The sequence below is a fragment of the Musca autumnalis genome, unplaced genomic scaffold, assembly GCF_047663935.1.
Source record: "Musca autumnalis isolate F117 unplaced genomic scaffold, ASM4766393v1 scaffold_1, whole genome shotgun sequence".
Taxonomy (NCBI): domain Eukaryota; kingdom Metazoa; phylum Arthropoda; class Insecta; order Diptera; family Muscidae; genus Musca; species Musca autumnalis.
The window spans coordinates 12,604,786-12,620,736 of NW_027411644.1; the positions used below are offsets into that span (position 1 = coordinate 12,604,786).

Genomic DNA, 15,951 nt, shown 5'->3' on the forward strand with positions numbered 1-15,951 from the left:
AGAATCAATTAGAACTGAAATCGATGTCAATAATGTTGGTCTGCTAGTTCTTCTTGATCATTCTAAGGCATTTGACTCCGTTGATCACACTAACCTATGTATGAAGCTCAAAACTTTTTTTAATTTCACAAACACAGCTATAGATCTAATAGCTTCCTATTTAAGAAATCGTTTACAGTCGGTGTATGTTGGAAATACAATATCAAATCCACTAATATTATCCAAAGGAGTTCCACAGGGATCTATTATTGGCCCACTCCTTTTTTCATTATACTCGAACGATCTTCCCAATCAAATATCTAACAGTCAAATTGCTATGTATGCGGATGATGTTCAATTATTTGTTAGCGGTCCGGTGGATAATATCAGTGAATGTGTTACCAAACTGAATCATGACCTCTCGTGTGTTTATAAGTGGGCAACTGCGAATGGTTTATTTCTAAATCCGAAAAAATCTAAATGTCTCGTTATTCACAAAAATAAAAAATTTAGTATTCGCGGTCTGGATGTCGTTATAAATGAACAAAAAATTGATATAGTTTCTCAAGCCAAAAATTTGGGCGTCATTTTTAATAGGTCATTGACATGGTCCGATCATGTAAACACAGCAGTCGGACAAACATATGCAAAGCTACGCGCATTATGGATAACACATTCCTATACTCCATTCTATATACGAATTATCTTAGCAAAAACATTTCTGATTCCCGGGCTTATGTATGGTTGTGAAATTTTTTCAAATTGCGACTCGATAACCCAACATAAATTAAACGTAGCATTTAATGACATCATTCGGTATGTTTACGGTATTAAACGAAATCAACATATTTCTCACTATGCAATTTCTCTATACGGTTGTAATTTTAATACCCTACTTAGAATTCGATCGTTGATATTGTTGCATAAAATCATTGTGAGGCGCACACCCAAATATCTCTATAATAGACTTAGTTTTTCCCGATCTAGAAGGGGTAGAAAGCTTGTTCCCCTCAGACGACGGAGTTTAGTTTCTGAATGGCAGTTTTTCACTAGTACAATACGCCTTTGGAATACTCTTCCGAACGCAATTCAAAACATCAGCAATCCGTTAGTTTTTAAAAATAGGCTTTTCACGCATTTTTCTTAACTAATTATTTTTGCAATACTTAATTGTTTAATTGTTTATTTTTTACATTTTTGTTCACTTAATCTTTTTATTATTTTTTAACATATATATCTTGTTAAAATTTACGAACAACATTTTCAACTTTTTTCATCCAAACACTCTACTTGCCAGTTCCTATTCACAGATGCTTCAAAAAATAGCAACACTACCTCATATGCTGTTGTAAATTCTAAAGGAGAAATTCTTTCTGTTAAAACTCTGGTAGATTTTGCATCAATTTTTACTGCCGAAGCCGCTGGGATTTTAGAAGCCATTAACATAGCAGATTCCTCCAAACTTGAAACTATAATCTTCTCTGACAGCTTATCCGTCCTAAAAGCAGTGTCCAGTATAACCAACAACAAATGGGCTTCAATAAACAAAATTCGTGACATGCTTACCGATAACAATAATATAAAGCTTTACTGGATACCGGGTCACGTCGGTATTAAAGGAAACGAATTTGCCGACAAAGCTGCTAAATATGCATGCTCAGCGCCTGTGGTGGTCGATAACATAATCGAAAAAATCGATTTGAAAACATATATAAAATATGAACTTAAGGAAAGAGCTAAACACGAGCATTTGTTATTTAACCACACCCACTACAACCAAGTCAATCCCAACAATATAAAACCTTTATACCCTACCAATGTCCATAAAAATCAAATTCGGCTATTTTCACGTCTTCGGATGGGACATACCTTCGCCACCCATCAACACCTGTTAAACAAGGAAGTGGACAATAAATGTCCAAAATGTAAAAATATCTTCACAGTTCAACATATTTTGGAATCATGTACCTGTTTCAACAATGCCCGCCTCGTATACCTCAACAACGATGGACTAAATATCCTGAAATGCCCCTCAGCTGCAAACATCAATAAGATATATAACTACATAAAGCAAATTAAAATAACTTTATAACATAATTTTAAGTTTAAATTTTGTTACCAGTTTTAGCTGATGGCCATTGTAGCCAATGCTATTTCCTTTCTTATTAACATTGTATTTACTACAATGTTATTATTATAATAAATAAATAAATAAATAAATATCTTGTTACTTTATTTTTTTTTCTTTTCTTTTTTAATCAAACAAATTGTTTTAAAACGGATATTTTTTATATTTATAAACCTGCACTGTAATTATAAGATGTATATCTTGTTGTGTAGGCATTCACTAAATAAATAAATAAATAAATAAATAAATTATGTTCGTTAGTACAGTCAACCCTCATGTATAGTGTGCTACCAGGTCTTTTGGAATAAAAGTTCAGCAAAGCATAGCCCGGAAAAGCCATAAGAAACTAAGAGTGCCTGGTTTCCCCGATACTTCATCACAAGCTAAGGATTACATACCTACAGATAAGTCATTTTGTTTAATGTAACCTAAACTATATATATGTATAAAAACCTTTTTATAACTAATATTATTTATATCTCCTTATAAGTAATTTCTTAGTTGAATTTCAATTTTGCGCAATATATGTTTGTCCAAAGTCTTTATCACTTATATACATATTTTTTTTTAAATGTAAAGTAATTGTCTCAAAAGTGCAGGGCTACATTTTTATGAAGCGTACTGTGCCAGTAGCACGACAGCGACCTATATCGAGCTCGACGATAGGATATTAATTTGCATGCCGCTCTCATTTTGGGACAAGAACTACTTACTTGTCTTATATTAGTACTTTTGTTTCATTTCTTACGATTTTCTAAAACTACTGTAACAATAATTTAAGAGATTCGATATTATATTATAGTTGAGTTCTGAATTAAACGAAACATAGTCATGTGGTTTAATTAAACAAAGCAGGCAGAAGCGAAGGTAAGCCATGACATTTATGGGAGCCTATCCAAGATTAAACGGAGAAGGCTCATAGGGGATTGAATTCAATGGTTCATCCAATGGGTGGGGTAAAAGGGGTCCAATAACATCCGGATTCCTAAACATCGCTACTTCCTACAAACATATCCACGACCATCAACAATAGTGGTACTTCAACTTTTATATAATGTGGTTGTATTTTCCTTCCTATTATCGTATTGCTAAGAACGCCACGACGACCGAGAGCTAAGCCGATGAAAAATCATAGTACCACAAGTCAGTACGGTAAAAGATGATGCACGTGTTCAAATTACAGCTTCGAACTCACACAACCCTCGCCAAACATTATAACCTTCTAAAGAGGTCTTCTATAGATAGAAGACCTACTAAAGGGGTCTTCTATATATAGAAGACCTACTAAAAGTGTCTTCTATATATAGAAGATCACCTATAGGGGTATTCTATAGATAGAAGTCCTGCTTAAAAGGTCTTCTATAGATAGAAGACCTCCTAAAGGGGTCTTCTATAAATAGAAGTCATACTATATGGTCTTCCATAGATAGAAGACTTCCTAAAGGGGTCTTCTATAGAAAGAAGACCTCCTATAGAGATCTTCTATAGATAGAGGACCTCCTAAAGTGGTATTCTATAGATAGAAGACCTCCTATAGGGGCCTTCTATAGATAGAAGTCCTGCTAAAACGGTTTTCTATAGATAGAAGACCTCCTAAAGGGTATTCTATCGATATAAGATCTCCCAAAGAAGACCTCTTAAAGGGGTGTACTATAGATAGGTGACCTCCTAATGGGGTCTTCTATAGATAGAATACCTCCTAAATGGGTATTTTACAGATAGAAGATATATAGGCCTCCTAAAGGGGTCTCCCATAGATAGAAGACCTCCTAAAGTGATCTCCTGTAGATAAAAGACCTCCTAAAGGGGTCTTCTTTAGATGGAAGACATCCTAAAGGGGTCTTCTATAGATAGAAGACCTCCTAAAGTGGTATCCTATTGATAAAATACCTGCTAAAGGGGTCTTTCATAGACAGAAGACCTCCTAAAGTGCTCTATAGATAAAAGACCCCCTAAAGGGGTATTCTATAGATAGAAGCCCTCCTAAAGGGGGTCTTCTGCAGATAGAAGCCCTCCTAAAGTGGGTCTTCTATAGATAGAAGCCCTCCTAAAGGGGGTCTTCTATAGATAGAAGCCCTCCTAAAGGGGGTCTTCTATAGATAGAAGCCCTCCTAAAGGGGGTCTTCTATAGATAGAAGCCCTCCTAGTGGGGGTCTTCTATAGATAGAAGAGGGGTCTTCTATAGGTAGAAGACCTCCTATAGGGGTCTTCAATAAATAGAAGTCCTCCTAAAGGGGTCTTCTACAGGTAGAACACCTCCTTAAGGGGGTCTTCTACAGATAGAAGACCTCCTGAAGGGGTCTTCTATAGATAGAAGACCTTTTAAAGGGGTCTTCTATAGATAGAAGACCTTTTAAAGGGGTCTTCTATAGATAGAATACCTCATAAAGGGGTCTTCTTCAGATAGAAGACCTCCTAAAAGGGTCTTCTATAGATAGAATAATAATAATAATTATTATAGAAGACCTTTGAAAGGGACCTCCTAAAGGGGTATTATATAGATAGAAGCCCTCCTAAAGGGGGTCTTCAATAGATAGAAGCCCTCCTAAAGGGGTCTTCTATAGATAGAAGACCTCCTAAAGGGGTCTTCTAAAGATAGAAGACCTCCTAAAGGGGTCTTCTATATATAGAAGAACTCCTAAAGGGGTCTTCTTTAGATGGAAGACATCCTAAAGGGGTCTTCTATAGAAAGAAGAGCTCCTAAAGGGGTATTCTATAGAAAGAAGACCTTCTAAAGGGGTCTTCTGTAGATAGAATACATCCTAAAGGGGTCTTCTATAGATGGAAGACCTGCTAAAGTGGTCTTCTATAGACAGAAGGCCTCCAAAAGCGCTCTTCTATAGATAGAAGACCTCTTATAGGGGTATTCTATAGAAAGAAGACATCCTAAAGTTTTCTTCTACAGATAGAAGGCCTCCAAAAGCGCCCTTCTATAGATAGAAGACCTCCTGAAGGGGTATTCTGTAGATAGTAGACCTCCTAAAGGGGTCTTCTATAGACGGAAGACCTCCTAAAGTTGTCTCCTATAGATAAAATACCTCCTAAATGGGTCTTCCGTAGATAGAAGACCTTCTAAAGGGGTCTTCTATAGACAGAAGTCCTCTTAAAGGGGTCTCATAAATGGAGGTCTCTTATAATGTTGATAGAAGACCCTCTAAAGGGATCTTCTATAGATATAAGACTTTCTAAAGGGAAATTCTATAAAATGCGTGATCTTAAAATAAATGACCCCTTAAATGGTATTCTATAGAAAGAAGACCCATTGAAGTTGCCTTATATAGATAATAGACGTTCTGAAGAAGACCTCTTGAGTTATTACTCTATGAAAAGTAGACATCCCAAAGGTCAAAGGCAAAATACAGCACTGAGATGAGATTTAGGATTAGTCTGTAATATTCGGTCGTACTTCTTTCAAACACACATACACTTAAACACTAACATAAATACATACATAAATAAAAAGAAAAAGTAACGGCAGACATTAGAGATTTTTCGTTTCATAGACACACACATACACACCAACAATATGATGGTTAAGTTTCAAAAAAAAAAGTTTAATTGCAAAAGGGAGCGGTTTTTTGTTTAGTTTAAGGATTAAAAGGCAACAAAAACAAGCACCCACAACAGTACCAGCAGCAGCAACAACAACAGCTGTGAATAAAATTCACACACTCTCGTGAGAAAACGAAAGGAAAACTGTTGAGTTTTGTGAAAAAAAAACTTTCAACTCAAGAGTATGTGGTTGGAGCAGTGCTGGAGAAAGAGAGATGTCCTGAGAATAGCTGAGTAAGAAAGAGTTGTTGCGGAGGACACTAAAGAGAGTAAAATACATACAACTAAAACGTTTCAGTGTCAATGAATTGTTTGTGTGGAGAAACACTTTAACTCCAATTACGAAAAAATAAAACAAGAAACTCATTGAGCACCACAGGCTTGAGGTTGAGGATGGCAATGTTTAACTGTCGCTTTCATTTTCCACATTAAGTTGTCGCTGTTGTTGTCAGAGTAAACACAACAGCACTCGTTGGCAATACAATAGGGAGACCCTCAAATGAATGACTGACTGCCTGGCTGGTTGGCTGGCTGAGTTAGCGAGTGAGTGATTGAGTATGCGAGTGTTTGTTTGTTCGTTGCTCCTTCGCTTATGGATAGATAGCTTGGTGTGTGAACTTTGTTTTTGTGCGGACAAAAGTGAAATTCGGTTAAGAGGTTATATTCAGGACTTTAATGGCACAATCAAAGGAATGCCATGTTTAGTTTTGGTTTAAACGTTAGACAGACACGAAAGGATAATACGTGCGTCGCGTAACGTGTCAATAGTCCTTTTTCCTCTCAAAACAACAACAAAAAAAACAAATAAAAAAGTAAAGAAAAAAAATCTACACCCAACAAATTCACTCACCAGGATATGTTCGTTCGTCCGTTCACTTAACTTAAAGCCAAATGCGAAAGTAAAAAGTGCAAAAAATGAAAGAAATTATATAGAAATGTCAAATGAAATGATTAATAACAAATACGGAGAAATATGAAGTGATTTGAAAAAATTCCAACGAAAAAATTGAAGAAGAAAAATTAAAGCCGAAAATAAATGTCAAGAAAAAGTAATAAATTATTTTAAATAAAAATAAGAAAATTTGAAATTATTTTTAAAGAAAAGTTACATAAAAAAATAAATTAAGAATGTTTTGTTTGAAACAACAATAAAATTGATGAAATCATTAAACAAAAAAAAAACATATTTGAAATTACCCACCAACAAAACGTTGACATTACCAGGGCCCTGGGGGAATTATGTTCATAATTCCCATTTAGATTCCTTTGAAATTCCACAAAAACTAATTACAATGCCACAATGGAGTTACCTGCTGCTGTTGCCAGTGACGCTTTGGGGGGTTATTTCTTTTTTTTTCGTTTTCAAATTAAAACTCAAAACTAAACCATACGACGTAATCTTAACTAATTTTGCTAATGAACTTGACATAAAAGTTGTCTGTCAGTGAGTGTGGAATGGAAGTGTGTGTGTGTGTTTTGGGAAAAACACATTGCATGCCGCCCATCATACCTTTCTCCATACAAACAACTCTCTGTCGGCAACACCCATATGTGTGTGGAGATTCGTGCAAAAAACATTCAAACATTCCATTCAAAACCAACGATGGAACGAAAGAAAGAAAAGTTATATCAAGAGTAATAATAAAATTAAAACGAACGACAACAACAACAAAAGAAGCATAATAACAACAACTATAACAATTCGCAAACACCAATACACAGCCCTACAAACATTTGTTCAACAACCCATTAGAATGTTGTTTCCCAACATTTTGTAACGCTACCCACCCACCATCACCGCTTTACATGGTTCATGGATGGCTTCTTCTTCTTCTCTATCATTATTGCTTTTGTTGGATTTTATTTGAGGTGTATTTCCATGAATCTCTCTATGTGTATGGGTGTGTGTGTGTGTGGGCAGAGTTCATAATCATCATCATCATCGGGGCTCATTGCCGCTACGGCGTCTATGACGACGACGCTTGTACTTTTAGTATGACTTGTTCAGAAACAAAAAAAAAAAAAAAAAAACGAGAGAAAAATAGAAAACAAATCGACGAGTCTGATTATTTGCAAAAATCAAATACAAAAATACACACACACTCACAAATCTATGTACATTCACACCCACACACAAGTAACTATAGTTAGCCTAGTAAGGCACAGTGTCTGATATTGATTGGAAGAAATTGGGGCTAATTATGGGAGTAATTTTAAAATTTCAATTATTTACTTGGTACAAAAGATTAGTTGGTTTAACTGAAAGGTTTAGTAATGTAGTAAAATTACAATAATTCGGACAATTTATTACGAACTATAGAGGTTTACAATTTGACGAGGTTGCAAGCGTAAGGAAACGTATTCAAGTGACCAACAGTTTGTTACGAATGATCGCAATTTTCAAATTATTGTGATTTAAATTATCGGAATTCTACTGTATCTTAAATTTCATACATGCATGAAAAACGTACCACAGGGCAAAGAAGGAATGTCATGTTATGTTGATCCACCTTTGTTTACAATTCAAACTATACATAGTTCGAGAAGTCATCCTCATCCGGGCCGAACTTTTAATGTTTATTTTAAATCAAGAGTTAACGTTACATGAAGGCCAAATTTGTAACCTTAAATTACACTGTGCTACATCAAAATTATGCAGGTGTTTTGATTAGAGTTGTGCCAATCTACTTCAATTAAACGATCTAGTTCACCATGCAGTTCCAATCGATCGAATCGTTTACATGAATAAACTACGAAACCACTCATACATTTTTGAACTAGGGCAGTGGAAATTTTTCTTGCAACAGGTTGTACTCGAGGCTCTTCTTACGGAGCACTATAGGTCTTCGATCTTGAAATATTTTTGGTCCACTCCCTAAAGTACCTCCCTCACAAAATTTCAATATTTTTGACTGGTGGGTGCGATATCTACCAAAAGGACAGACTCCCAAAATATGATCCAGCTCTCAAACGGATAATGCGTACGTCCTCCATAAACCTTTGAAATTTAATCCAAATTCATACTTCCAGAAAGGCCACAAAATTCTGAAAATTACCTAAAACATAATTTTAGGAAAAATATTTTGGTTGTATTCTTTATTCGATCTGCCAATAGATTATAGTTTCAATTCACACAGGCTGAGGGTATATTTCTCTTGGCAAAGCCGACTGACACTTTTTATACCCTCAGCATTTATGCTAACGAGGGTATATACACTTTCATACGGGCAAAATGTGCCTCATCGAAATAATGGTTTTAGACCCCAAGTATGATTGGACGAAATGTGTTTCAGACCATTAGGAGTTGGTTTAGCAATGTCCATCTGTCTGTCTGTCTCGCTGGCTGGAGCGCACGATAAAACTCTCACGGATCAACCGATTCGGTCCAAAATTTGGCTTTCGTAATATTTTGTCCAAACTTAGTTAAAGTTGGAAAATGGGCCATATTGGCCTACTCCTTCAGGTACCTCCCCCACAAAAGTTCGAAAATGTTCGGAAAATTTGTGCGCGCGATAACTCTTGAAGGGAATAACCAATTTGGTCCATACTTTGTGTACCACACTTAGATGAGGTTCCAATATGGACTCAATCGGTAAACTGCTTCGAGTACCTCCCACACAAAATTTCGGAAAAGTTCAGTTTAGGGCCTGCTCTCAAATCGCTTTGATTTTTGTTGTAGCAACTTATATTCACTGCCCCCCATACGACGGTACAAGTTTCATCAGGGGCAAGTCCATACTTCCTGAGAAAATGGCCTGAAAGGTTCAAAAAACCCAATGTGACACCATGTATAGTGATTGGAGCGTAAGATCCAAAATGTGGCCTTCGTAATATTTTGCGGAAACTTAGTTTAAGTCAGAAGATAAGCCACTCCACTCCTTCAGGTACCCCCGCCCACAAAAGTTCCAAAATGTTCGGAAAAATTGTGCGTACGATAACTCTTCATGGGAGTGACAGATTTGGTCCATACTTTACACATTCTAATTTATCTACCAGGTATAGGTCAGGTTCGAATATGGACTATATTTGTCCACTCCGACGGGTACCTCCCACACACATTTTTGGATAAATTCACTTTAAGGGTACCACCCCCACAAAAGTCGACACTTTTTCTCAAAAATTATGCGCACGATAACTCTCGAAGGGACTAACCGATATGGTTTATACTTTGCACACCGCAATATTTCTACCAGGCATAGATCAAGTTCGAATATTGAGTATATGGGTTCACTCCTTCGGGTACCTCCCACACAAAATTTCGAAAAAGTGCAGTTTAAGACCTCCTCTCGAATCCTTTGGATTTTTGTAGTAACAACTTGTATTCGCTGCCTCCTTTACGACGGTGCAAGTTTTTTTCAAGGGCAAGTCCATACTTCCAGAGAAAATGGACTGGAACCTGTAAAAACCCGCTATGGCACCACGTGTTGTGAATGGAGCGCGCGGTAACTCTCGATTGGATAAACCGATTCGATCCAAAATTTGGCAATCGTAATATTTTGCCCAAAGTTAAATCGAATTCTAACATGGGCCTTATAGGTCCACTTCTTTGAAGACCTTCCCCACAAAAGTTAAAAAAAAAAAAACTAAAATAGTGCACACGATAACTCTCGAATGCATTAGCCGATTTGGTCCACACTTTGGACATCGTAATATTTCTACGAGACATAGATCAGGTTAGAATATGGACTACATATTTATGTATGTCAACTGCTACGGATACCTCCCAGAAAAGTGCAGGTTAGCACATTCTGTCGAATGTGTGTAGTAGCGAACGCACGACAACTCCCGAACGGAATACTGCGTTGGTCCACACATTGCATATCGTAATATTTCTTCGAATATTAGATGAAATTCGAATATGGTGCTTATAGGCCCACTCCTTCCGGTACCTCCCCCACAAAAGTTCGAAAATATTCGCTAAAATGGTAAGCACAGTACCTCATAAACGGAGCAAACGGATTTGGTCTAAACTTTGGATCTCGAAATATTTTGTCCAAACTTAGTTTGTGTTCAAAAGTGGTCCCTATCGGTCTATTTCTTAGCGTACCACCCACACAAATGATCAACATTTTTGTTGTGCTGTTAAGGGTCTGTTCATACGCCCAAAATTCTGAAGACCCCCTACAAATACATACGTTTTTGGGAAAAAGGTGTTTCAATTCACAGAGGCTGAGGGTACAAAGCCGACTGATACGTTTTTACTTGTTTATTTATTATACCCTCAGCCTTTAGGCTATGAAGTGTATATACACTTTCATACGGGCAAAATGTGCCTCATCGAAATAATGGTTTTAGACCCCAAGTATGTTTGGACGAAATGTGTTTCAGACAATTTGGAGTCGATTGAGCAATGTCCGTCCGTCCGTCTGTCTGTCTGGCTGGCTGGCTGGAGCGCACGATAACTCTCGAAGGGATGAACCGATTCGGTTCAAATTTTGGCTTTCGTAATATTTTGTCCAAACTTAGTTTAAGTTCGAAGATGAGCTATATCGGTCCACTCCTTCCGGTACCTCCCCCACAAAAGTTCGAAAATGTTCGGAAAATTTGTACGCACGATAACTCTTGAAGGGTGTAACCGATTTGGTCCATACTTTGCCCATCGTGGAGCGTGTACCAGACTTAGATCAGGTTTTAATATGGACTCAATCGGTCCACTCCGTCGGGTACCTCCCACACAAAATTTTGGAAAAGTTCAGTTTAGGAACATCTCTCGAATCGCTTTGATTTTTGCTTCAGCAACTTGTATTCACTGCCCTCCATACGACAGTATAAGTTTCATCAAGGGCAAGTCCATACTTCCTGAGAAAATAGCCTGAAAGTGGCAAAAACCCCTATGACACCGTGTGAGGAGGTTGGAGGGCAAAATAACTCTCGAACAGGTCTGCCGATTCGGTCCAAAGTTTGGCCTTAGTAATATTTTGTCCAAACATAGTTTAAGTTCGAAGATAAGCCATATCGGTCCACTCCTTCAGGTACCTCCCCCACAAAAGTTCAAAAATGTTCGGAAAAATTGTGCGTACGATAACTCTTGAAGAGAGTGGCCGAATTGGTCCATACTTTACACATCCTAATATATCTACCAGATATAAATCAGATTCAAATATGGACTATATTTGTCCACTCCATCCGGTACCTCCCACTCAAAATTTCGGATACATGTTCACTTTAAGACCTGCTTTCGAATCACTTTGATTTTTGTTGAAGCAACTTGCATTGCTGCCTCAATTGCGATGGTAAAAGTTGTTTCAGGGGCAAGTTCATACTTCTTGAGGTAACATCCCTGAAGTTCTAAAAAACCCCTATGGTACCATATGTAGTGGCTGGAGATCCATTCTTTTTAGTATCTCCTCCGCAAAACTTTTGATATTAAATCCTAATCAACATTTTTGTCAGTTCAAACGCCCAAAATTCTTAAAACTCCCTAAATACATGCGTTTTTTGGAAAAAAATTGTTTCAATATACACAGGCTGAGGGTATATCTCGGTCGGCAAAGCCGACTGATACTTTTTTACTTGTTACTTATTTATTTTATTACTTATTATTATGTTTTACGGGAATAACTTTTTGCGCATGGATTTCTACTATTTTTTAATGGGCAGACACCGGAGCGCATTATTAATATTACTTAGACAGTAGTATTAATAATACGCTATGATACTTTCCGTTAAAATTTGCAAACGATCCTTGAACAGCCCCTAAGCTGGACTTGATGTACGCTTGAAAGAAATGTTACGTTGAAAGTTTACGTTGTTCATTTGCATTAAATTAGACGGGGAAAGAGTATTTTTTATTATTGTGTGTTTTTCTCGAAAGAGATTTTGCACAGAAACCGCATTAATGAGCTCTCATTCTTTAAAGCAGGGTCGACTATCTGTATGCTAAGGGCGCCCACAGAGTTGTTTTGCATTTGCTATTCTCTCTCATTCACAGTGTACGTGTGCAAAAACGATCATTTGGTTGTTGTTTATTCACCTATATATACACTTGCTTTAGTTTGATGGAATTCTCTTGGGCGACGCTGCTTTAAAGTCATATACTAAGCTCGAACCCCTATGCTGCAAAACATTGAACTTTTCGCATATGGCGGATCAACAAATTTTTGCAAAACTGACAGAACTTCTGGAAGAGTACGAGTGATGCAGAAAAAAACAAAATGTCGATTCATTGAAGGAACTTTTTGGTGTCGTCAAGGTAAAAGGCGAATGGATGTGTAAAGTGGAAAACAACTTCCACAAACTGCAAATCGGTTACTCCAACAGCAAACCTGCTGGTGCCAACACCATTTACCCATACAAGTGAATAAGAACAATTGCAGTTGTTGTGTTCACACTAACGACACCTGATTGTCCCGAAAGTAGCACAAATGCAAATGTAGCACCAACGAATAAAAGGAACCTAAACACGGTACTCTTGAACCAAATTTTAATGGATGGTGCTTACACCTGGGAAGTCCATAGATGAGAAAATAAAAAAAAACTAAAAAAATCGCCGGAGCGAAAACCTAAAAAACCCTTTAAAATGTCAACTTGAATCGCGATTTATTTAAAAAGCGCTCCGGCGAGTTTTTTGTTGTTTGATTTTTCTCATCTTTGAACTAGGCTATCAGCAAGGAAACAGCTCGGGTAAAGAAGTACTTGGTAAAAACACTTCATCTGGAGAAGTGGATTTTGTAATTTAACGACAAACACCTTCTAGAGCTTTAAATATCAGTCATCAAATATTCGAAGAAAAAGTAGAAAAGTATCAGTCGCTTTGCTGAAAAAGATATATCCTCAGCCTTTGCAAATTGAATCTTTCATCAATGGACATATCGAATACCGGGTACACAACCAAAATCATTTTCCCCAAATATTATGTATTGAGGGGATTTTCAGATTTTTGTGTACCTTTGTGAAGTTATGAATTTGCCGACAAAAATATGGATTTGAATTAAAGCTCAAAAGTGTAACGGGGATGGTATCTTACTTTGCAAGTCATTCCTTTCGATAGATAGCGCGCCCACCAGTCATTACAGATTGTCACTGTATTATTTAGCGCTGATTTGGACAATTATATGAGGAAGTCCACGAAAAATATAAAATCGCTGTAAATATGACCACAAAGAGTAGCTTCGATAACAATTTCCAAAGGATGCTCGAACAGACCTTAAACTGCACTTAAACAAAAATGTTTAACTTTTTTATTTTTATTTTTTTGGCTTATTAAGGCGAGGTCATTTATAGTGATATTTATTTAATTAATTCTCTTTCGAGTTCAACTGTTTAAACCTAAGAGATACATTGAAAAATTAGGAGTCTACCGAAGTCCAACTCATCCAACCATTATGCTACGTTTCACGGGTGGTTAGGCCGATCTTCAGCCACATTAGGATGTTGTTTTTGTGGCAGACGAAGGCAAAGCTTGGTAACTAGTGTATATACGCAATTCATATGCGAAATTATGTCAGTTAATTAAAACTCCAAACTTTTCCTATAGTCCTGCTTGGTAATCCCATGAACTTTTGTGAATGAAACACCCTAAAACTATGTTTAAAAAAAAAAAACAAATATTTCGAAACCAAAATTTGGATCAAATCGGTTGATCCGTTTACGAGATGTCGTGTGTACCATCAGCGAATATTTTCGATCTTTTGGAAGAGAAGGCACCGGAAGCATTTTACCTATAAGTACCATCTTCGAAGAAATATTATGTTATGCAAAGTTTGGATTAGCGCAGTATCCAGTTCGACAGTTTTCGTGCGCACCAGCCTCTATACACACATGCCATAGGGGGTTTTTCAGCTCTCGGGTCATTTTCTCAGGAAGAATGGACTGCCCCTCAGAAAAGGTAATAAGGACTTCGAGTACAACCTGTTGCAAATCAACCTGTTGAAAAATCAAAATGATTCGAGAGGAGGTCTTATACTGCACTTAAATCGATCGATTCGTTCAAGAGTTATATATACGGATATGATTAAATCATCTTCAAATTGTCTAAAACGGAAACCATTATTTCGATGAAGCTCACTTTGGCCGTGTGAAAGTTTAAATACAGTTTGTCAAGGAATTATATTCATAGTGGAATTTTTTAAACAAAAAAAAAATACTTTTTTTATAAAGGAATTACAACAACAATCGTATTGATAAATGTCGGAATTTTTGCACACACCCTTTTGCCTACCTGTTTATTTTAAAATGATGACAATAATTAGTGAAATCGACCAAAAACTACAACAACAAAAACGAAAATATCATAGTACCTCCTTTTATGGCGTCAAACAAATGTTTTCAAACTCAATTGATGCATAATAAAATCGCGGTTTCACGTGATTTTTTTCAATAAGGACTTTTTATTCAAATTATGGTATGTAACCTTTACCTCTAATGATATTCAGTCGTTAATTCAGTATCGGAAGTGTAAAAAAGAATACCTTTTAGGTCTCAAGCCTGGAATATCTGAAAAACTATGTCTTCTTATTAGAGTTTTAGTTATCTAATATGGACCACTATCAATAATAATAAGTATTAGCAACAGAATAACTCGATAAGGAGGGTTGCCATATTGAGTAAAAAAGTACCAGTTTATTTATATTAACAATAAACAAGATCATTTAGCTCTATAACCAGGGACCAATAGTAATGTTAGAAGGTCAATATTCCTTAGGAATACATGAGGTAATTATGTCGATTATTTTCAAACATTTTTACCACTAGCTATTCGACACATTTCGGGTACAAAGCATATTTTTCATGCGTCGGGAAAATATTCCTGCAGTATTATCATACAATGTCCATAGATGAGAAAATGTCCACAGATGAGCAAAATCGACGGTGTGATTTTTAAATAAATCGCGATTGACATTTTTAGGGTTTTTAGGTTTTCACGATTTTGCTTGGAAACCGCAAGTCCTATCGAAATGGGACGAAAGAAAATGTAGTAGCTAAGAAAATTTTCTACAATATTAACCCTCATGATAATTTCGTAGATTTTACCGTTATTGAGATATAGAAGTTCAAATTGAGACAATGCATTGACTGTATCGCTACCTTATAAAACAGTGTCATACATGCTGCGCCTTAACTAACTTTAAGTGAAAACCGCTTACACCTGGGAAGTTTTTGCGGATTTGAAACAACAATGTTCATAGGTGAGAAAAATCCAAAAACAAGAATATATCACTGGAGGAATTTTTAAATAAATCGCGGTCGAAGTTCACATTTTTAGGTTTTTTTTAGGTTTTCACGATTTTGCTTGGAAACCGTCCTATCAACATGATACTAAAGCAAATGTTGTAGCAGTAAAAATTCTGTAG

At 36.5% G+C, this 15,951-nt stretch overlaps 1 protein-coding gene across 4 annotated transcripts in view; it reads left to right on the top strand.

Moving 5' to 3' along the window:
- Teh1 (tipE homolog 1 phospholipid transfer protein) overlaps positions 1–15,951 on the top strand; it is a 507,587-nt gene that overhangs the window by 61,757 nt on the left and 429,879 nt on the right. The window contains exon 1 of one of the 4 annotated variants that reach the window (XM_073967235.1): positions 6,201–6,708. The exons of 2 other annotated variants lie outside the window; for them this stretch is intronic. The gene's annotated coding sequence lies outside the window, so the exon portion shown is untranslated. Of the gene's footprint in view, positions 1–6,200; positions 6,709–15,951 lie in introns of those variants that run through there. One more of the 4 variants, XM_073967251.1, reaches the window with a different exon arrangement.